We start from the raw sequence: 24791 nt of genomic DNA, 5'->3' as shown, positions 1-24791 counted from the left end.
TGCTGTATCTTGAACACCTACCACTAAAACTGAGGCATGGCATTTGGTTGGATATATTTTTTAAAAATTTTTGAGTACTTAAACATATACCATACTTCAGTGCGCCATTTTGACTAATTTGCTAGGTGATCCATAATACTGACTGTTCTGAGGAGAGACAGGAACAGGAGAAGCTGCTGCATTAAGTTCAGACTATAGTGTAATCTGCTCTTCCCCTTGGTCCTTGTGTTTCAACACTTCTGAAATCTAGAGCATCTAAGGAACATCTGAGGAGTGTTTGAGGCAAGTATGGATGTTGTATGGAACCTCCAGCAAACACTAAGAAGAGACTCACATCACAAACATTTGGGTTTGGAGGCAAATCCAGGCTGTCTTCTGTAGGTAACACCTTTTGAGAAAAAGCAGCTTCTGGCTTGTAAAGAGGACCTTGAGTTGGTACACACAATGAGAGGACATCATGTAATCTTGTGGCCTGGGTTCCTCTTTATAAACTGTGTGTGTGTTTTTTTTTATTAGTTTTAGCTGAGAAGAGCTTCCTCCTCAGACACTGGAGTTTCAGCTCTCTGGGGGTCCCACCTCTAAATTTCTAAGTTTTATTTTTTATTTTTTTAAAGATTTTATTTATTTTTGAAAGAGAGAGAGAGAGAGAGAGCATGAGTAGGGGGAAGGGGCAGAAGGAGAAGCAGACTCCCCGCTGAGCAGAAAGCCCCAATGTTGGACTTGATTCCAGGATCCTAGAATCATGACCTGAGTCAAAAGCAGATGCTTAATCACCTGAGCCACCCAGGCACCCCTAAATTTCTAAGTTTTAATAGTTCCAACCTCTTTTCTTTGTCCCTTCAGCCTCAGAGAAATACTTTCTGAAGTTTTTCTCTCAGTGTTATCCTACAGGCTTTTTGTTTGTTTGTTTTTGTTTGCTTGACCCTTTTAATAACCTAGTTAACAATTTAATCCGGTTAAAAATCATTTATAATAAGTAGCTCTTTAGATAACTGGTGTTATATCTGTTTCTTGATTGACATATCAAAAATAATTTGAAAAACCTGGTTTAGCTTTACAACATACAATAAATAAAACCACAGTAAGCAATGCTATGTGTTCTATAGCAAAAACACTTAACCTCTACTTTCTGCACATCTTTCATGAGGCAGACTATTGTATATTTTTTACGGCTTCATTCTGCTCTGACATCCTTATTAGGTGATTTTGTGTAGGTCTCGGGCAGTGACTGTTGCCCAACTGGCTGTTACACCAAGTGATCAGCAGGGGCAGCAGCGCCACACACTGAAATAACCAAGCCCTCTTCCTAAGTTGTTCATGATCCAGTGCATATCATCTTATTGGTGACATACCTCCCATGATGATCTTGAGATAAAAATGTTAGTTTCCCTGGGTCTGGAAAAGGTTAAAAAAATATAGAGGCTGATTATGGCTGGTCATCTTCAGATTTACCACATAAAAACTGTTCACCATGTATATGTATTGTACACTATTACAAGAAGCCAAAGTACAAAGGGCAGGTCTACCAAACCCATTCCAGATTTTTAATTTACTTTATTTTTTAAAAAGATTTTTATTTATTTATTTATTTATTTGAGAGAGAGAGAGAGAGAGAGATCACAGGAGTAGGGGCAGAGGGAGAAGGAGAAGTACCCCCCGTCTGCTGAGTAGGGAGCTTTATGTGGGACTCCATCCCAGACCCTGATCATGACCTGAGCTGAAGACAGACGCTAAATCGGTTAAGATCTCCAGGTGCTGTCCCCCAGATTATTTGAATACAGTTATTTATTAATACTACCTCATTAAAATTTTAAACTTTAGGGTAATTGCTAAATGAGACTGGACTCCAGAACAAAGAAATAAGCCAAGATAGTAGCAGGCAAATTAGGGTATACAATTAATACACACATGAACACACACACAACACACTCTCTTATTCTCATCTCTACCTACTCAACAATCTAAATCATTAGCAGAGATAAGAGAATTAAAATGGCAAAGGGATAACCCCTAAAGTGACTGATTCTACCCAAAAGAAGGAGAGAAAGCAAATTGAAAAAGTTTGGCCTGAATTATCAAGATTAAATTTCATGCCACAAGTGGAAATAAACCCTTAATAATAACTATAAACCAGGGATAGAGAAAAATAAGAAAGTTATAATTATGGACACTTTATTTTTGTGACTATAAAATTTATTTCTGCTATGAACTTCACAATGATGAGGCATCTGTAAATTTTTTTCTTACATGATCTTTTTTATGCTTATTTCTCCATCATTATCTTAAGCCTGTATTTTCCAGGCTGACTGAGGTTCTGATATCTCCTAGGCCACACTGATATTTTTTCTTCCCCTAGGGATTTATTCTTGCTATTCCTTCTGCTGGAAACTTTCTGGCATTTCGCATGTACTTTTCTCAAATTTTCAGGTATAATTTTTAACAGAACTTCCAAAGATAGGTTTTTCATAATCATCAAAATTAGCCCTTAGATCATTTTTCTTTATAAATAACATCATTACTTACTCTATCCTCTTTATCTTAATCTATAATTACTGTATTTATCCATTTATTCACTGCTTTATTATCTCTCTGCTATTTGAGTGTAAGCTCTGTGGAAGGGAGGAAGGCTATAGAAATCATGGTTTTTTGTGCACTGTAGATCTCCTGTGAAGACTGAAATGCCAGCACAGAGCAGGTGCTAAATAAATACTAGTTTATTGCATAAATGAAAAAATAAATGCAGCATAAGAAATCATTAAAGAGCCAATGTCTTCTTTAGCCAAAGCTACAAGAGAGCTTTCAGCCCAATGGAGAAAGAACTTTCTGGGGGCATCTGGGTGGCTTGTTCTGTTAAGCATCTGCCTTGGGCTCAGGTCATGATCCCAGCGTCCTGAGATCTAGCCCAGTGTTGGGCTTCCTTCTCATCAGGGAGTCTGCTTCTCCCTCTCCTTTTCCCTCTCCCTCTGCTCATGCTCTCTCTCTCTCTCAAATAAATAAATAAAATCTTTAAAAAAAAAAAGAAAAGAACTTTTTGATTCTATCAAAATGTATATCCAAGCCAAATACATTTTCTAATAGCTCTAATTTTCTATGTCCTATAGGCGCCTCCAAATCAACATATTTAAAGGTACTCATTATCATGTCTTCAAATTTATTTCTCCATTTCAAGTCATGGTGGAAAGCATCATTTAAACATGACTAAGTCTGGCCAATTGTTGCTCATTAATCTGTGTATTTGTTTATTTCCTTCTCATTCTTATTATTCTTTATTTATTTCGGTTTCTCCTATTCTGCAATGAATTCCTAATTAGTTTTCTTCTTATTTTCTAATTATTCTCCACAATACTTTTTAAGACAAATCTTTCTAAAGCACAAAGCTGATCAACTCAAAACTTTGTTCACTATTTCCCATAGGAACATAGTTCAAATTCCTTAGCTTGGTATAAAGAACCACCACAATTTGATCTTGTTCACCTCTTTGGCTTTAATTCTCAATGTTTCCATTTTCTCTCTATCTTCAAACTTACCTTTGCTTTTGTCTACAGAACTACTTGTAGTTCTCTGATCTTGATATACCTTTTTATGTCCCTATCTTAAGTCATCCTCCTACCTATGCCAGAAATACTTTTTCTCTGCCTGGTGAGAGCATACACGTTTCTTTAAGATTTTGACAATAAGACCTCACAAAGTTTTTGACCCTGCATGAAGAAATTGGCTACAGTTAAATATGGAATGTGCTATTTTCTGAGATATTATGTTATTGGTGTTGTTAAAAATTAACATTAAAAGAACTAAAGAGATAATTGAGCTAGTTGGTAATATAAGTCTACTGATTTCCTTAGGTTCTGGGAAATTGGACATCAGCAAATGATTTCAGAATCACAATTAAAATAGAACGAGAAAATGTATGAACTGGACCTGTAGAAAATCTCTTTTAAATGCTTTAGAATGTTTGATAACACTAATATAAATGACCACCTTTTTTGCCCAATTCTGTTAAAAATTAAAGCAAAATAAAATTTAATAAAATATAAAATAACAATAAACTTGAAACAAAAGAAAATCTCCAGGTCAGAAGAAATAATGAATAATAATAATAAAAAAAAATAGAGAATCTAGACTGAGTGTATCATTCACGGATATGGGCCCTAGACATTGGATACTGGGGTTTTTAGCATCTTTAGGGAATTGTAGATGAAGTCTTGAATCCGAAAAGGTAGATATTAAGAATAAAGCCCCCTGCACAAAACCAAAAACAGTTCAGACCATGAAGAGGGAACCAGTAAAGCTTTTCCACTTCCTAGGAATTCAGCAATAAAGGCACCCTTCTGGCACTGTAAGTAAGAAAAAAAAAAATGGCACCTACAAGAAATCAAAGGGCAATACTCAGCAAAACTTAGGGATTTGGGATGACACTACCTTAATTGTGTGGAGTTTCAAAAAAAAAAGATATTAATATAGATATATTTTAAAATAAATAAATGTTATACATAAGAAGTTAATATAAAACATGAAGCCAGAAGACCCCAGGTAAAAGAAAACTTGAAACCAATTTCTAGAGGTATTCACAAGTTGTGAGACTCTCACACTTTTCCAAGAGAGGGAAGAGAGAGTGTGCATAAGAGAATGCTCCCAGTAAAAATATATAAACTGCAAGAAGACATTAATTACTGAGGGACAATTAACATTTAATAGATAATAAAGTTAGTTCCCCAAGAACTAGAGTTAATAGAATAATCTGAAAAATATTATAAAATAAATATGTCTTGATGATGATGAAGGAAAAAAAGAAATAGAGCCCATAATAAAATATATCTGCATGAAAAACAAACAGGCAGATTTGAATAGATTCAAACTTAACATTAAGAAGATGTTTGATGGGTCCTTGGGTGGCTCAGTAGGTTAAGTGTCTGCCTTCAGCTCAGGTCATGATCCCAGGGTCTTGATATCAAGTCCCAGGTCAGGCTCTCAGCTCACCTGGGAGTCTGCTTCTCCCTCTCCCTTCCTCCCTATTTTTGATCTCTCTCTCTCTCATAAATGAGTAAAATCTTTAAAACAAAATATGTTTGACATATTAGTCACTAAAATTAAAAATTTATTAGGGACACCTGGGTGGCTCAGTTGGTTAAGCATCTGCCTTTGGCTTGGGCTTCCTGCTCAGCAGGGAGTCTGCTTCTCCTTTTCTCACTGTCCTTCTCCCCGCTTGTACTCTTTCTTAAATAAATAAATAAATCTTAACAAAATTAAAAATGATAAGTAATGAAGTAGATTGGATATAGCCAAAGAGAGAATCAGTGAACTAGCAGATAGGTCTTGGGAAAATACAGAATAAATAGTGCATAGAAACAAAAAGTTGTATGCTTATATTTAAGAATTCCAGAAGGTCAAGATATATATAAAGAAATATAGGGAAAATAATCTTCAAAGAAATACTAGATAAACATTGCACAGAGTTGTAAAAGAAATCCAAGAGAAAAGGTAAATTACCTACAAAAGTAGTGTCCTTTTGATTGGCAGCAGACTTTGCATCAAAGAAGACAATATAATCACATCATCTACATTCTGATGGACAATAATTTCCCATTAAGGATTTAAGACCAGAGAAATTATCACTCAATAATGAAGGCTAAATAAAGACACTTTTAGGTAAGCACTAAGAATATTTATCACTCCTAGACAGACCCTCACTCAAACAGCAACAAAATGAAGACTAAGAGATGTATTTCAGAGCAAGAAAGATCTCAGGAAGATGAGAAGAAGGTAAATGCAATAAATTTATGTCAATTACTTATGATAAAAATTTAATGGAAACCACTTAAAATATAGACCTCAAGTGTTTTAATTTTTCTAATGTTTCTTAAACATTTCTAGTGGCCGGATAGAATGTATGAAACAGCAGAAACATATCTGGGCTAAATTACTAGCTGTGGGACTTTACATATGCAATTATTTTTCTTCTACAAAATGAGAAAATCATGATAGATTTTGAACTAGTTGTCCTAAGGCCTTTGTCTACTGTGATTTTTGTCTACGATAACTGAAATTATTAAGCAAGGGTTTATACTTGTGAAAAAAAAATGTTAGAATCATAGATACTCGGAGTTGTAGAGGATCCTAAAGGTTATCTGGGTCAAATTATGGTTGAGTTTTTAATTTCTTCATTAGTAGAAAATGCATATTAACCTTGAATAGTTTACTTGCTGCAGCCCATATTTTCATTTCATTCTTAACATACTTCTAATTTTAGTTCTTATAAAAGTAGTAGGCAGTAGGGGGAATTACTGTGAGGCCTTTCTTTAAGTAAAATAAATAGATTTCCTTCTGAAAGTTAAATGGGAAATCTGCAAGTGGGTCAGGTTATAGGTTGGGAAAGTCACTTTAGGAATACAATAAATAGCTCTCCCATCTGTGAGACTTTATTATAACAAAGTGGGGTCTATTAATATTGTTAAAAAAATTTTTTAAAGGATTTTTGTGATGGTGTTACAGAACCTGGACTGGATCCCGACGGAAGAACCAAGTGGCACTTGAGACTTTGGAGGATTGGGAGATTTATTTAATGCTGGCAGGCTCAGAGGAGAGTAATCTCCCAAGGTCTGAGCCCTAAGCACAAACAGAGGGGGTAGTTTATACACATTTACTTTCTTATCTGTGCCACTCTTGGCGCCTGCTGCCAGTGCGGTGGGAGTGGGGGGTGGGGGGAAACCCAGAATGACCCTGGGGCTGGGACTGGGATTCCCCTGATGGATTGGTCTACCACCTTGGAACACAGATTTCCCTTATCAATGGAAGAGGACTATCTACCTCAAAAGCTTACAGAAAGGAAAATCCCCAAAGCACACACCCTTACTTAAGCTCTAGTGTCTTCTGACCAAAACTACAGAACTCCAGGAGGTATTAGTACTGCAGTGTGAGAAGTAAAACCTTAATTCTCAAAGATATTGAGAGAAAAAGGCCCAGGGCAGGTGAGTTTTTAAAATGACAAGGAATTCAGAAAAGATTAAGCATCGGGGAAGCTATGAAAGTCAGGTGGGAGCCATGGTAGGAAAAGGGACAGCAGCATATATTTTATGCAAAGATTTTGTTCAAGTCTGGGGCATCTTAATTATTGGAAGGAGAGAGCCCAATGGTTCTGTGTAACCTTCTTTGACTTTGTCATACATTTTCAAACATTAATCAAACTCTGAGAGAATCACTTCATGTCTTCTACAGAGTTCTCTTCCCATAAGCTATAAAAAGAATGGATCATTTTAATAGAGCTGTTGCTGTGTTCTGTGATTTCACATAGACATTTGATCAGAATTATTTTAGCACTGCCCCCAAAGATGAAACCAATTGTCTGTCTGAGGTCATAATTTGTTTTTATCTGTTATTTTCCTCTGACAATGAAATTCTTCTTTTTTTCCTCTAATTTTTGATGTATTTTGAATTGAACTGATTCTCATGGCTAAGACTGTAAAAGGAAATTAAGGATCTTCTAAGATCTTTTCCCAGACGAGTGGCAGCTCATACACTATATAAGGAATTTAAAGACAGAGTCATTTAGGAGAAAATTCCAGTAAAGAAATAAACAACAAAGATACAAAAAAGCACAAAGAAAGACTGGTTTATTCTCCCAAAATTATTCTGTGTAAAGACTTATAAACTGGTTTAAATCTGGATTTGGCTTATCATGGGATTACAAATTTTAACTTGTTCTTGATTGAATCAGTGATCTAAACTATCTAAGTAAAAGTCTTCTGTGTATCTATCTGCAAAAGAAATTGACCTTGAACGTTTGTTGTGAACTTGGTAAAATCCTGGTGGTTTGGTTGTGAGCATTTAACCAAAGTGACCACAGACTGCCTAAAATATGTGTCGCGTCTTCCTTGTACTCTGGTTCTCAGACTTGCGAATACTGGTGGTGTGGAATTTCAAAGTTCTTTTACCCACCCTTGTCTGCCTGTGAACAATGAAGAGTGTCTATTTATCAGTACATTGGATTCAGTTCCATTATTTTTCTTAAGTTCGCCAAAATTAAGTTTTCCACGTCCAGCCAATTTTCCAGAGTGAGATAGCCAGCCTGCATCTAATTATGGTATTACTCACCCTCTGATGCAGCCTCCCCCCTGCTTAACATACAGCTAGAGAGGAATGTAGATCCTAGGAAAGGCTGTCAATGTCCTTCTTGTCTACTGTATTATAATCAGTGGAACTCAACCTAAGGGGTCAAGAGAAGTATTACTACTTTAGATGCATTTATCGTAACCATAAGGAACATTTAACATCAACAAAATGAAATGCAGGATTTTTGTCAATACCTTTGAGATGATTATCAGTTTCTAGTTGACAAAACAGGCAGTGTATACAATAAGGAAAAGACGTCATGCCTGTCCTCACGTACTTACATAATATAGAAAAGATCTGGCTACAGACATTTTGGAGATATTTTATGTTTGGGGGAATTCCTTTTTGGAACTTTTAAAACTGTGACCAAGATCGAAAGGAATTTTAAATGTCATTTTTGTGACACTTCACATAAAAGTGTCAGTGCTCTTTGGGAAAGGTACGTGAGAAGAGCATTTCTTTGATGTTTTCCTCTTGATCTGCTTTCTCCTTAAATCTTACTCCTTTATGGGGACCTTTTAGTCATAGCATCATTTTTCAACCACTGGATAAAGTGAGAGTCAAGAGTTTGGGTGGTAGATTCTTTTTAAAAACTAAGACATGATATAAAAATGGAGAATGATATCGATTTTATTTTTGCAGGTGAAGGGAGTTTTTTCACCAGTTGAAAAATGATGCCATGACTAATATGACATCATTTGGTCCCCCACAAAGTTGGCTCTTCTACAGACTTAGGAAGAGACAGCTGTGAGAGAGGCAAAAATCTTTCCATTATTAATGGGAAGCCCATTTTCGCCTGTGAAAAGGATCTACAATTACAAGGGTTGGGAATGACTATGGAGGACTGGTAATATCTGAGGGCCTCACACTAAGCAGATAGCTGAGGACTCTGTCCATGAACATGAATGCACAGGACTCATTGATTTGTTTTTAAACGTTTTCATGCCCTGATGCCAACAGCTGACCGGGAACACCAGAGGCTTCTGCTCCACACGGCCCCCTCCTGCAAACACCAAAGCCAATGATATATCATAGGATGCCATGCCCCATGGGTCTCAGCTCAGGTGGCATTCCCTAGGCTCAGGTTTTCTTCCTGACTCTTTATATAAAGGAATACATTTATGTTTCTTCTACTATCAACACTAATTATATCTAAAGAAGGAATTTAATCGTGAGGTAGAAGTTGGGACAGGTTCCTTCCACCCGTAAGCGAATTTTGGGGGCTTCCCAGGACATTTAAAGACTAGGCTAGGATATGTACTTAAATTCTGACATTAGGTGATATGCTTCTGTCAGGCACAGCTTGCCCTATTTTCAGTTATCATAGCCTTTCCCAGGAAGCTGGGACTGTCTTGACTTTGAAGAATCTTTCAGTGTTCCTATTCATTCATCTTCTGTGTCCTTGAACCTGAGCTGAGGCGTCTATCCCAATTGAATTAGAACCTCAACAGAGAGCAGACTGAGGACTGAGACTCCATCCTGGCCACTCAGCCCTCTGGTAAAAGTTCTGGTGAAGAAGAAGGATGAAATTAATGACTAAAACAAGGCTTGAGAATTCACAAAAGACCTCCATTAGTCATGCTCCTCCACCCCAATCACCGTGGATGAGCGACAGTTGGCTGGAGTCACATCCCTTCCTGGGGTCTGAGCAGAACAGAGCGTCAGGGGTCAGAGGGGCCTTGGAAGTGCTTTCTCATGCCTATCAAATTTCCCTAATGATCCGGGTCCACCCCCTTGCTATTTCAGAACAGGAATGTGATCTTATGCATATTTTCAGAAAGAGGTGTGAGTGCTAAGATTTCCCTTTCCCTTCATAGCCAAGTTTGCCTCGTCTCAGGACAGGTGTGGTCTTGCTGTTCTTCACTGAGCTGCAGGCAGCTGGTGTGTTCCGCTTAACTCAAAGCATTTTTGTCCCTGGATTTTACCCTGGGAGGAGACTAGTTCTGGCAGGAGAGTAGATGAGAGTGAGTTGAGAATGCCACCTAGACAAGCTCTGCCTGGGCAGAGTCAGGAGTGCGTGCTCCAAAGGACAACAGGTACGGGACCACAAGGAGACACAGGAGAGGTTGAGGGGTCCCCGGAATGAGAGCACTGGAGACAAGGACTTGAGGCAGGCCTACTCTGAAAATCGCAACATCATTCTCTCTGAATGGCCCTCGCATGGGACAGTAGTGCCCCCTTATGCATGGTTTTGCTTTCTGTGGTTTCAGTTACCCGCGTTCAACTGCAATCCAGAAGCAGATGATTCTCCTCTGACATAAGGTCAGGAGGTCAGTAGTAGCCTAATACGACATCACAAGACCGCCATGGTTCATCTCATTTCATCTCGTTTGTAGGCATTTTATCAACTCCTATTATCACAAGAAGGGTGAGTGAGAACAGTATGATATTTTGAGAGACAATATTCATGTAAGTTTTTAACAGAATGTCATTATAATTGTTCTATTTTCTATTAATTACTGTCGTTAATCTCTTCCTGTGCCTAATTTACAAATTAATCTTTATCATAGGTTAAGTTTATATCGGAAAAGTATATTATACATAGGGTCCGTGGTTTCAGGCATCCACTGTGTGTCTTGGAACAGATCCCCTGCAGGTAAGAGGCGACAACTATAATTGCAAATGAATCTTAAAAATTTCAAACTACAGCTAACTTGTCTGCGCTAGTTAGTTTGAATCCGACATGGGCCTGTCTAAGCAGATCATGTCAATTCTCTTGCCAGGAGACCACCATACCAAATGGGTTTTCCAGAGGCCACAGAGAGACCTTGATGTTCAGATTCCCCATTGACTGGCTGGCCTCTGGAACCTCCAGAGGCCTAGGGATGTCATCTTGTAGTCAGATGTAAACGTGGTGCTTGAGTGTGGCTTTCAAAACAACCGTGTGGTAGGAAGATAACAATAGCTAGAACACTCAGAAATAAAAAAGGAAGTCTCAGGACAGTTCATACTCATTAAGGCCCTCATCTTATTCCTTATTTTACATGAGAAAATTTCCTAAAGACCAAATGAAACTTACTATCATAGACAACCACTTTTAATGTGTGCTTACCATGAATGAGGTACAGCTAGTTGATCCAAATGCTAATGTGTCAAAGATAGTCATGGTCCTCAAGAATGTCCAGTCAGGCATAAGAGAAGACATATTCATATATGAGATACACAGATGTGCATATATATGTAGCTGGCACACACACGCATGTGCACACACACATACATATGTGTATGTATGTGTGTATATACATATGTACACACATATGTATATATGTATATATATACTGTCACTGCCACTATGTCAGTTCTGTGTATAAACTGGAATGTAATTTCTAATAGCTTTTTCCCTAAGATCTAATTTTCTAATTATTTTTAGAAGGTTTTTAATGCCTTTGGATACCATGGCCACAGTAGACATTTCCTGATTCACCTCCCCAAACTAGGCACTCAAATGTGATTACTTCCTGTGCTTAACCATTTATTTGGTGGCCGCTTGTTGGTCTTGGTCTACTTCCTTGGAATTAAAACTTTTAGTCTTCCTGAGCCCTCCTTCATCCAGGACTCAGACTTAGGCTCTCCTTTCTCTATATTTAAAGCTGCAGCCAGTGCCTTACTCTTCAATGTCAAGATCCCAGTCATGAAGAAGTAGAGGATCAGATCCCCTAAGGGTCAGAGGAAGAGAGGGACGGCCCTAGCAAAAGTCACTCGGATTCTCTGGGCTTCAGTTAATCATTTGTTTAAAAGAGCAGATGTATTATTATCTAAGGTCCCTTCCACCTCTAAAATATTGGGATTCTATAGAGGAAGTGTGATAATGGTCAAATCAGTGGTAGCAAAAGCACTAAAGGCAATTGAGAAGGGACTAAATCTCACAGGGCTGGGTCAGTTGGGGGCAGAGTCCATGGAAGGTGGTGGGACTTGGGCTTGAATTTGAAAGATGATTGGATTGAGGCCAGTGAGGAGCAACTGAAGGGGGATGCTATGCAGGTCAACGATTGTGAGCAAAAGTAGACAAGGGGCAAGCTGTGTAGGGGGAATTAATACACTAATATGTCGATTTGCCCAAGACCAGGATTAATAACAATGGAGCTTGAGGTGGACACTGCACACCAGACAAGAGTTTTGAGGTCTATTCCCTTGAGCTTGACCATGAAGAGTTGTTAGGACGACAGCTTTGAACTGCCATGGGTACTGTAGGCAAGGATGACCCCAGGATTGCCTAGGGAAAGGTGTTTCCTTATTGGTGGTTTATAGTTTCTCTAGATGATAGCATTCCTGGGAACAGTGACCATCACTCCTCAAGGGGAATCACTCTGCCCACAAGTAGACCCAGCTGCTGTGGTTGTGGTTAGCGTCTCAGAACAATTATATCAGCTGGTAGGAAGCATGGGATTTGGGGGGACTGTAATAATTTCAGTAGACAATGGACATGATAGGAGCTGAGTATGGCCCAACAGCTGTTGTCTATCGGCAGCAGGTCAGAAAGGAAGACAGATGTCTTGAGGGTGACCTTCTTGAATGAGTGTGTTTGGGAATTTAGGATTCCCTTGGGGCTTAATGACATGCCATTGCTTGGCAACCATAATGAATAGTGTAGCATTACATGCCATAGGTGCAAACAAACCGTAAAACTCTGACAGGATGGCTAGAGGAACTCTAGCAGCCAGCTTGGGGAGAGGGGTAAATAGAAACTGACTTTATGGCAAAGATAGGGGCATGGTGAGGAATGGAGAAGGAAAGTGGGGAAGCTAAGATTACCTTAGGAAACATTCTTAAACACGAGATTCCACACATGTAAGTATGATAGGGAATAAGAGACAAAAGCAGAGCTCAAAGGAGGACTAGATTATATGTAAAGACATAGTCACTGGCTTCAGTGCCAGCATGAACTTGAACAAGATGGCATGGCTTCGTGAGGGAGCCACTGGTAGCCCATCTCGAGCCTACGGAAAAGGGGATATGATTTTCTTGATCCCAAACTCCATTGGCCAGGAGACACGGTCCCATGCCATGCCTTGACTTCAACATTGGCCAGATCTAGGAGGGCATCTATTTCTCCCATGGCTGGTCCAGAGCTTCAGTGACCACAAAGAAAAGGGACGTTGATCCTCCTAATCCCCTAGAGATGCCAAGACATTTAGAAACCACACATTAACCTCCATTTACACAAATGTTCCTTGATCTTACTTTAAATTCTAAACACTTGTTTGTGTATGCAAATTACATTAGCAAGGGCTTTCACATGACAGAAAGGATTGTCCCTTCACAAAAGAGACCATTAATATACTCTGTTAAATTTTCAAATATCCTGCTTGTATCTAACTTCTCTGTAACACATCTACTATGAGAATTGTGTAAACTTGACTTTCCCTGTTCCATTTTCCTGAGTAAGAACTATTTGATAAAAAGTCATTTATATGCAAAGGTTTCAAAAGTAATATATATTTATTAGCTCCATAATTACAGATTTATTTTTCATTTTAAAGTTTTATCTACAATTTAATCTTCTTTTCAGAGTGCTGATTTCACTATAAGTCAAGAAAACCATATAATTAGCATTTTTAATACTCCACTAAACATCAAATTAGATTTCTTATTAGAATAATACTAACACCACTTTATCGCTACCCTTACCACAAAAGTGGGATGAACTGGTATCTTTAGGCTTTTGTCACCTCCTGTATTTTCAGCTGAAATTGAAAAGAATGTATAATGAAAGAAAACAAGGTATTATAATGCAAGCACCCACATAGCCCTCAATGTTTCAGATATTCATAAACGCTTTCCACTTAGTGACCTATTTAATCTTTACTACACGTCTGTGAGGAGGTAGTGACAGTGTTCACCCTTTTTATGGAAGAGGCTACAGAGGCTGGGAGAGGTTACATTCCTTGCCTAAATTCGCAGAGCTAACAATTAGCAACAAATCTGGAAATCATGCTCAGAGAGTCTTGCCCTCGTGTCCATTCTCTTAACCACTCCACTCTTCTGCCTCTAGTTGTTTGGGGTTTTCTGGTGGTTGTTCTGAAATTTTTTTTTTGAAGTAGCTAGGCAAAGTTTATAATATAGTCACACGACTCTTGAAACCTCTTCTGCTCTCTCCCTATGAGAACACGTGCCATTATCTCACCCTTCAGAGCACAGAATAAATCTCTTCTTTACTGATTGTTTTTCGTGTCAAACTAACATATTTCTAGTTTCGACTCTATGATATTTTCCAGTATGTTTATCCTCTGTTTGTATCACACTATTAAATAAAAATGACTAGAAATTTAGGCCAAACTGGAAAAAATGACATCTAGTTATCCATCTTTCCTACAGTGGTTTCTCCCAATGTTTTCTCTATCAGATCTGTTGGGAGAAGAGTATATGAATGTCCTTCCTGCTGCATTTCTTCTGGCCTGATCTTTTTTTTTTTTTTTTTTTTTTTTTCTTGTCTCCCACATTCCGTAGGCAGAATTCCTTAAGGCTGACCACAAGTAGAACGAAAATGCCTGAGGCAGGTATAGGAGCCTCTACTGTCCATCAACTAAGCCAGCATATGCAAATCCTATTTTGCTTGTCAAGAGTTTTCTCCACATTCCTTTCTGAGTACAACATGTGCATTGCATCAAGAATGGTAATGTTCCGTGAGTCCTCCTTCCCGGGACACTGGCTACCATTGACTACATGTAGAATTCTGCCAACAATTCTTTCCTTTTCCCTGCTCTTTAATTTAGCTCACTGCCAAGGGAATCATAAAGACTCATTTGGTGGCAGGATGTAGTCTGTGGTACAGTCTACTATCAGTACTGATAGAGTCCCTACCTGAACCCCTGCCTCTGCAAATTTTATTTTTTCCATGTTGCTTATCAATCTTCTTTCTTTATTTAGGGAAAATGGGAAGCTATCCACTGGGAATTCCCACTATGTTAACTCTGCTAGTTAAAGTTCACAGTTAGTTCCTATGATTTCCAGGGCTCTTCTTCTAGTAGCCCATTGTTTCACTTAACCTGTGCCTTACTATATATATATATATATTTTAGTTTAACTTCTGCCTTATTTTAGTTTATTTTCTTTAGTTTATTTTCTTTCATTTATTTTCTTTAGAAGAGAAAGTGACCTATGTGAGCAGAACATGCTCCTTCACTGTGCATGTCAACTGACAAAATTTTAAAATAACCAAGTCCTAACGATAGACACACAGATCACTGGAAAAGAACTGAGAGTTTAGAAATAAACCCTTGTATTTATGATCAACTGATTTTTGACTAAGATGCCAAAGCAATTTCAATAGTGAAGGGATAGACCTCTTTTCAACAATGGGCCCTAAGACATTTGGATATTCATACTTGGAAGAATGAACTTAGACTCTTATCCCACACTGTACTCAGAAATCAACTCAAAGTGGTTTATATTTATAAATAAACCCATACAGGGGCACCTGGGTGACTCAGCCTTTTAAGTGGCTGCCTTCGGCTCCGGTCATGATTCCAGGATTCTGGGATCAAGCCCCACCTTTGGCTCCTTATTCAGCAGAGAGTCTGCTTCTCCCTCTCCCTCTGTTGCTTCCCCTGCTTGTGCTCTGTCTCTCTTTCTCTCAAATAAATAAATAAAACCTTAAAAAAATAAAAATAAAATAAACCCATACATTTATGGTCAACTAATTTTACACATGGCAAGATAAGCCAGTGGTTAAAGAATCATCTTTTTAACAAATGGTGATAAGACAGCTGAATATCTACATGTAAAAAAAAAAAAAAATGAATGTGGGCCCTTGCCTCATATAATATGTAACAACTCAAGATGGAGCAAATACTTAAATGTAATAGTTAAACCCATAAAACGCCTAGAGAGAAAGTATGTGTACATCTCATGACCTTGGACTAAGAACTGGTCTCTTAGATATGACACCTAGAAAAACAAGTAAATTAGACTTTTTTGAAATTTAAAAAAATGTTTGTGCTTCAAAGGGCACCACCAAGAAAGTCCATAGAATGGAAGGATTATTTCCAAATAATATATTTCATAAGGATCTAGTATGTAGACTATATAAAGAACCTTTACAACTCAAAAATAAAAAGACAAAAAGGAATTTTTTTAATGGATGAAGGATTTAAATATATAGTTCTCCAAAGAAGATATACAAATAGCCAATAAGCACATGATAAGATGCTCAATATCATTAGTCAATAGGGAAATGCTAAGCAAAATCACAGTGAAATACTTCTTCATACTCACTAGAATAGCTGTACTTTAAAAAAAAAAAAGGATAATAACAAGTTTTGGGTCTGGATGTGGAGAAATTGGAACCCTCATACACCACTGGTAGGAATGTAACAAGGTGCAATCACCTTTGGAAAGAGCTTGGCATTTCTTAAAAACTTAAAAAATGGAGTTATCATCTATCTCAGTAATTCTATACATAGGTATATACACTGAAGAATTGAAAAAATATATATTTACATAAACACTGGTACATGGATATTTGTAGCTATATTCTTCATAGTAGTCCAAATGTAGAAACAGTCCAAACGTCCATCAACTGATAAATGATTAAACAAAATGCCGTATGTCTATACAATGGAAAGTTATTCAGCTGTAAAAAGGAATGAACTACGATACATGCTACAATGTGTATGACCTTGAAAACATTATTCAAAGGGAAAGAAGCCAGGTGCAAAGGCCCCATATTTATATGAAATGTCCAGAAAAGGCAGATCACTTGTAGAGACAGAAAGTAAAGTGGTGTTTGTCTGAGGCTTGTGTGAGGACAATGATTAAGATATAGTTATGTTCTGTCACATAGAGAATTTTGCTTGGGTCTCCAAAATCCTTCCAGATAAGAGCTCATGTTATAATGCTCTCATTAAATGCTTTACGTGGATTATTTTATTTAATCCTCACAAAAACACTGTGACATAGGTATTCTTTTTATGATTCCCATTTTTCAGAAGTGGAAACTAAAGAAAAAGAGATGGGATAATGTACCAAAAAACAGTCCGTTACCAACAGTATGTCTGAGATTCAAACACAAGGCGATTTGATTCCAGAACTACCCCCCCCTTACCCTGTCTGGGATGAGACAGTGTCATGATTATTCAGCAACACTTACTTGAAATTATCAGGCAAAATATAATCTGTGGCTTGATTATAATATGATGGACTCATCAAGCATTTCCTTGGGGAGATTTCATTTCAGGGGAATCGGACAGTCCTCTAAATCATTAAAAGACAATCCCAACAACTTATTTTAAAAAATTAAATATTGTGTCTAACTGAATTATCAGCTTAGCAGAAAGTAGGTTGGGACAGACTTCCCTGGCCTCATGCTTTCTGTATTTATCTGACTAGGTTCTAAGCATCACCCTCCCAAGTCTCTGCTCAGACTTCTTCCATGGTCCTTACTCTACTCCATAATGTGTTTGGTGCCAGAAACTGCATCTTAATGCAGACTAGGTGAACAGACTGTAACCCTGGAACCCACAGTGACCCTTCAAATGACTGACGTTGTTCAGAGGCCTGACTTGGTGGTCCAGAGGGCTGGTGGCCCCTGAACATGCCCCAAACCCTCAACCACAGGCCTTTGGCCTCCAAGAAGAGATCTGAGAAAATGAAGGATGACTGCTTAGATTTCCTGAACTTGGTAAGTCGTTTGTGAAGTAGAGATGATCATGATCTTCTTCAACATAACAGAATTGGGGGTGCCTGGGTGGCTCAGTGGGTTAAAGCCTCTTCCTTCGGCTCAGGTCATGATCCCAGAGTCCTGGGATCGAGCCCCGCATCAGGCTCTCTACTCAACGGGGAGCCTGCTTCCTCCTCACTCTCTGCCTGCTTCTCTGCCTACTTGTGATCTCCGTCTGTCAAATACATAAAATCTTTAAAAATAAATAAATAAATAACAGAATTGTTTTGACCATTTTAAAAAAAAGGCAACAAAAAAAAATTATAAAGCGTTAGCACAACCAAGTCATGCTTATTAATGTGTAAGGCATTTTGTGAGTCTAATCTGATTTTGCTCTGGGCTTCTACGACACAGATTTCCCTTTGCAGCTAAGCTTAAATCCTGCCGTCATCATTACTGAACATCAATTTTACAAAATCAGACCGGGCCAAAAATTTTGCCATCATAATTCAAAACTTTGGAAAGTGGAATGATTTATGGCATCGAAAAGGTAAACATTAGATCTTCCACCGAAGTTTTATTATTCACCTAGCAACATGACAAAATTGCCTACAAATGACTTAACCAGGCACTAGATTTTCTTTAAAATAAATTTAAAGTAATTAATCGTTCAAAATCAAAGGGAAAAGTGAGTATCCTTTCAATCTCAATGTCTCCAGTAAGCTTTTTGTTGGTTTTCTTTATCTTTCTGGGATGGGCCTTTGTTTTTAGTGGTTGTGTTTTCTGAAGCTTTTATTAGTGAGACAAAGATGACTTTATTTGGCTTTTATTCCTTGAAAAAAAAAAGTGGAGTTCATGTGCTAGTATCTGGAGAATTTCAAACCTCATTCTTTTATTATTTTTTTTCTTTTCCCCAAAAGATCAATCTATCCCCCTGTGCCTTCTTAACCCCCTTTCCGTGGAATCCCTCTGTGAACACACAAGTGTTAGAGCTTGTGTGGCTGTTCGTGCTTCAGATTATTTAGTGCATAGTGCAGAACCAACGTGTGTATTTTTCTTGTCCATGGATCATTTCATTGCCACATACCTAAACAGCTGGAAAGAACTGACACTCAGTGTTGGTAATTCGCTCTATGTGATGTTTGCATTTGTGTCTTTTTGGTAATTCAAGGGCTAGTTTGGGGCTGAGCGTCAACTTTATAAACTTCTCTTCAGCCAAATGTAACTTGATTTATCAAGTTACTGCGCTTGGTATGCTTAGCTTATCTTTCCGTTTTCACCATTCCTTACAAAGAGATATTCTTATTAAAATAAATATATATTGTTACGCATTTTTTTTAGCTGAGAGATTCTAAGAAACTTGTGGTATAGTGATAGATCAGAGAACAAAATTATGAAGGAGAAAAGTTAGTCTCTCTTTGATAAATCATCTTTTTTTTTTTTTCCCTTTGATACTATATATTGATCTCTAGTCACAGTTCTAGGTAGATCAGTTTACCTCTCAACAAGCTTAGGAGAAAAGAGAAAAAACAAATTACATTTGCAGCCATATTTCAAGAGGAAGGTTATTTATGAAAAGCAAAGTAAAGCAGGAAAAAACCGGTTTTAAAGCTTTCCACTGACAGAGTTCTTTCTTACCCTATATTCACCATCAATGTTTTATTCTCTGCACTTATTGACATATCATCTTGTCGTTCAACTTCTGTCAAAAATTACACTTGTTCATAAGGTTTAGCCCTTGATAGAGCACCAAGAAAATTGTAGGGGATTGCCTCACACTCTAAGTCTATATCCCCAGCCAGCTACTGGGTTCCTCAGTGACTGAGTGAAGGTCAATTCAATCAAATCATTCAACTTATTTGTCACTAAATTGATGAGATTATGTTTCTTTTTTTCCTTGAAAAAGAGCTACCTCATTCAACTAAATTAACCAAGTGGATCACTCAACCTATTGTGCACTCATAGCATTTAAATATTTTTGAAGGACACTGCTTCTCAGGGTTAGGTATGAGTGAGATGTTCCTTTCTCAGAGAAGAGCTCCGAGCTTCTGTATCTTCCTGGGTCTGCTCCTGTTCCTGGTCCAGTTCCTGTGTGGTAGGAACTCTAGAGGACCTTATCTGGTGAGTATAACCCTATTATTAGTTGAGGCAAGCATGAGTTCACTTGTATAACTATCTAGTTCTCCAACTTTACTCTCAATTACAGTATCTCCTGTTTAAATTTCAAACCAACCTAAAAAGTCTTGTGAATTATTTACCAACCCAACATAAATTTTCTTCAGCAAGTTGTCTTTGATTCTTTGGTTTGCAACATTATTCTGTGCCAAATCTGAAAAGCACTCTGGAAAGTTTATTCACAGGCCAAGCAATCAAAGCTGTGCCTTTTTAGTTTTGAGAGTTTTTTTTTTTTTTAAACTGCTACAATTTCATCATAAAAAATTTTCAAACAAAGCTGTCTTCTATAGTGAAATTGCCTATTTACCCACATACATGTACAGGTAATTACCAAGGTTAACCGGTAATGTTATTTAAGTAATCGTTTTTATATTGTATAATTATGTAATTATGATTATATGTGGCATATTATTATAGAGGTTTTCAAAAGCACATGGCTTTTTAGTATACAGAGATAAATTCAAACATGGCAAGGTAATTGGAATCATCCGAGTTCATGTGAGCTAGCCTCTCAGAGAACTTCTGTTCTTTCTCTTTTTTTTTCATTTATTTGTTAATGTTTCCATAACCCAGAAAAAAAAAATCTTTAAAAATGTACCTTGGGGAACCTGGGTGGCTCAGTGGGTTAAGCCTCTGCCTTCAGCTCAGGTCATGATCCCAGGGTTCTGGGTTTGAGCCCCGCATCAGGCTCTCTGCTCAGCAGGAAGCCTGCTTCCACCTCTCTCTCTGCCTGCCTCTCTGCCTACTTGTGATCTCTTTCTCTCTGTCAAATAAACAAAATCTTAAAAAGATAAAATTAAATTTTAAAAAATGTACCTTAACTCAAAAAGAGATGGAGGATTCTGGATCTTTGTGTGTTTCTATTGATGCAAACATGGAAATTAGCAGAAATACAAAGAATTTGAAAAATGCTTCTAGACTCTTACAATTCTTTTCCTTTTCTTTTCTATGCTATGAACTTCAGCAAACACAACATCAATGAGATCAGAATAAACTAATGAAGGTAGAAGTGAGAAATAATCATAGATGCTTAGGCTATAAAGCTCTTCTCCCAAGTTTATCCCCATGTGCCTTTACCCAGGAAGGTGATTATCACCTCCTTCCTTAAAAGAGTTTCTACCTGAACAATACCTCCTGTCACGGATATTTTCCCACTAAATCTTTGTTCCTTTTGCTGTAAGATCCAGCAAGTATAATTCCTTTCAAGTCCTTTAGGAAAATGGAGAATCTTACTAAGCATATAAGTTACCTTGAGAGAAGGATATGAAGCATTTGAAAAGGATGGACTAATATGAAAAATGGTTGGCATGTATTCATTAGTCATTTTTTCCCCTAGACAATATATTTAGTTATATATTTTCAGAAAAAAACATGATCTTTGGAAGTTTTTAAGGAATGTGCCTAAAACAGCTTCCTTAGTGGCAGTGTTTTAGTTAATTTATCAATTTACATCATTAACTTCTAACTAAACAATAAACATTTCCAATTTTAATACATGTTTTATAAAACACACATTTCTAATCGTTGCAACACCTCAGATTCTCTAAATTCCTATAGTGTAGTTTTCATAACCTTCAGGCTCTTTTCCAAATTTCTGCTCTAGCATATTTTTATTGTATCAACTTTAATGAGAGAAAAATAAGTCTTGCAAAACAAATTTCAGGATCCAGGAAGTGGATTAAGGGGGCCACTTGATTTCTCTTTTCCACTGACCCTGGTTCACATGTATTTTGACTACTGAAAATCTTTATAACACTCACAGTATAGCCTAGGGATTAGGGTCTGTGTTTAAATCCTAGCCTTAACACTTACCAACCGTGGGCAAAATGGACAGCTTTAGGCTTCCATTTCTTTCCTAGCATCTTAAGGGACATGTTCATTGAGACTTTATGAATGTGCTACAAGAAATAAATGAGTCAAAGGGTAGAAAATACTCTGACGCTGTGCCTTAAACATAGTTTGTTTTTAATACATGTTAGCTTTAAAATAATAACATTTTATCGTGCTAATAGGTTTCCTACATCATTCCTGAACCATATTTAAAATCTGAGTCATGAATTTTATGGCAGGGCACCAACCTATAAATGCTTCCTTATTTGGCTCTTTACTGTCTTCCTTCAATCAAACAAAGCCATCGGCTCATTTGCTCATGCATTTATCACCAATGTCCTTGCCCCTCGCTGAAGTCCTATCCTGTCCTTCACCAAAACTGTTTTGCCACTTTTGCAAATACTAATTATTATTTTACCTGTTTTGTGAGATCTTACCCATAGGTAAGATGCTAATTTTCACCCATTTATTGTTCTACTCAATTGGACTGCTGCAGTTTGGTTATACTTGCTTTTTTTTTTTTTATTGTGTGTGTATGTGTGTGTGTGTGTGTGTGTGTACATATATGATATGTAATTATACAGGATTTTTTAAATATAGCTTCTTTTTTAATCTAGAAGAGCAATGTTTCCAATGTAGACCATGTGCAGAAGTGCCATTCTTGGAGTCAGGCAAGATCAGGTCTGGTGAGCTGAATGCCAGAGTGGCCTTGGACAGTGAAGGAGCAGCCAGAGACCCTCTTTTGAAGTTTAAAAGTACACATTTGGATATGACCTCGTGCTTAAATATTATAGCTATAAAATAAAGACGCATACTTAAGAACAATAAATACATTCATTATCTATATGGTCCCACATATAGTATCATTACGAAGGAAGTTATTTTAGGAAGTTTTTTTGTTTGTGAGAAAGAAGCCTATTCACGGGTATAGGAGAGAGGGTAGTCATTTGGATTCTTTCATATGGGAACTAAGGAAAAGCTAAACAGAAGAATAGGAGTCCTAGGAACCTGGAGCAGCAGGATCTTGTTTCCTGGGTCATCAGTACTGTGACTCTGCTCCCTTCAACATGTTTGCTCCTCTCTGCTCTCACTGCTGACACATTTTGCCAAACCCCATTCCTCTGTATCCCATGACCCCAATTTTTGCCATGTGGGATTATCACCTGCTCTATTAGTTGCTAATTTGTTTTTTTTTTTTTAATCAACTCACTTTTTATTTAGTACACTAGCCTTGTAACACAGGAAGAATGAATACAATGACCTCCTCATCCCATGGGTCACTTCTGTCTTCATCTTGATGAGCAAAGGGAATCTACAGATATTCCTCTCCCTGTCTCCTTTCCCCCAGTAGCTGGTCCTAACCTTGGTTACATTGTAGAACCACCTGAATGATTTAAAAACACCTTTGCCTAGAAAGTACTTAAAGAGATTATCTTGTGGTGAGGCTTGGGCATCAGTGCTTTTAAAGCCCTAGGTGGTTGTAGTGTGTCATGAAGGCTGAAGACCACTGTCCGATAGATATTCCTCCCTCAGTCCCTCTACATTGAAAGCACTTCAGAGACATGAGTCTGCAGGCCATGAATGAAAGCAAGGCAGGCTGCATGTGCCCACCCTTCCATGGGATATCCTACCAGACTTGTCTGATTTGGTATTAAATGTGTACACCACAGTTTTAGAAATGCTTAGTCCTCCATATATTCTGTTTATTGTTGTGCTTTTTTGTTCGGTTGGTTTTTTGTGTTGTTATTTCTTTTTTTTTTTTTTTTTTTTTTTTATTTCTAGCTTCTGCCTCTTCTTAACTTTAATACTCATCATGGTTTCAATTTCTCACGAATCTTTCCTGTATGTCCTCAACATCAGTGCCCTTGGCACAGTGACCATCATCTCTATTTTCTAGTACAAAATGCTGACTGAGAGAAGTTGATTGGCGTAGCTCATCTTTGCAGTCTGCATCATTGTCAGTGTTAATATTGCCAGCCCATAGGTCCAAGGAGCTTCTCTAATATAATGGAGAGAGACCAGGGAAGTAGTCATCTTCTATTGAATAGCAATGAGGCTTAGAGATTCTTTGAAAGGATATCATTCTCACCCTGGCATTGATTGTTTTGGCCTGGAGAGTGTTTTCCTCACATGGCTCAGCATTAGAGTCAACTCAGGACCTTGGGAGTTCTAGTTCTATCTATCCACATTCTAAGTCAGTAAGTCTTGCGGGTAGGAGCAGACTTTGAGAATTCACATTTTTTTATGACTGCCAAGGAAAATTTAACAGTGACTTTGGTTTGGGAACCCTGGATGAATTGATCTCTGATGTTCTTTACTCTAAAAATGTATGGTTCCATAATAAATTCTACAAGAGAGGTATCAACCTCACCTTTTGAATTCAAAAAGTTTCTATTGAGATTCATAGAAAAGTATTTACAAGAAACATTAATTGGTGCTTGGATAACAAAGGATAGTGAAGGGTAGTGCTGAATACTAAATCTTCTTCTTAGATATTAACACTGTGTTAGAAGACACAAAGCTGAGAAGGCCTGTGGTCAAAAGAAACCCATTTCATACCCACTGAGATAACTTGTTTGCAATAATGGCAACTTAGTCTCAAGAAACCTATTAATACTTCTTCTACCGGTTTTCCCCTAGCCAGGTTGGGAGACTCCAGTTCTGCACAGTATTCTGGATATGGTGAATTCTCAATAAATGCTACTGATTGACTAATGACCAGTAGAAGAAAGGCAGAGGCTGAACCTTAGATTCATCAATTTTGTTAATTGTTAGCAGCCTGAGTAAAAGTTTTGATAAAGAGGTCAGAACTAATGGTTCCAGTGAGGCTTTTGTATTAGCTAAGGTTTCATTCATCTCAGCTGCCAGTGCATTGATTAATGTACACTAGGACTCCTCCCAACCAGAGAATTTTATAATTTTGCTTCTATACCATATGGTGGTGCAACAAGGACAGGACTTACAAATGTGGACTGTAAGCTGTTCATCATCCTCTTAAACCTCATTCACATTTCAGAGTTTCAAGTAGAGTAAAAATGATACCTATTAATTAAGGATACTGCCTACCCAGTGTCTATGCATA

Source organism: Mustela nigripes, chromosome 1 (genome assembly GCF_022355385.1).
Source record: "Mustela nigripes isolate SB6536 chromosome 1, MUSNIG.SB6536, whole genome shotgun sequence".
Classification (NCBI taxonomy): Eukaryota; Metazoa; Chordata; class Mammalia; order Carnivora; family Mustelidae; genus Mustela; species Mustela nigripes.
This window is presented reverse-complemented; position numbering follows the sequence as displayed.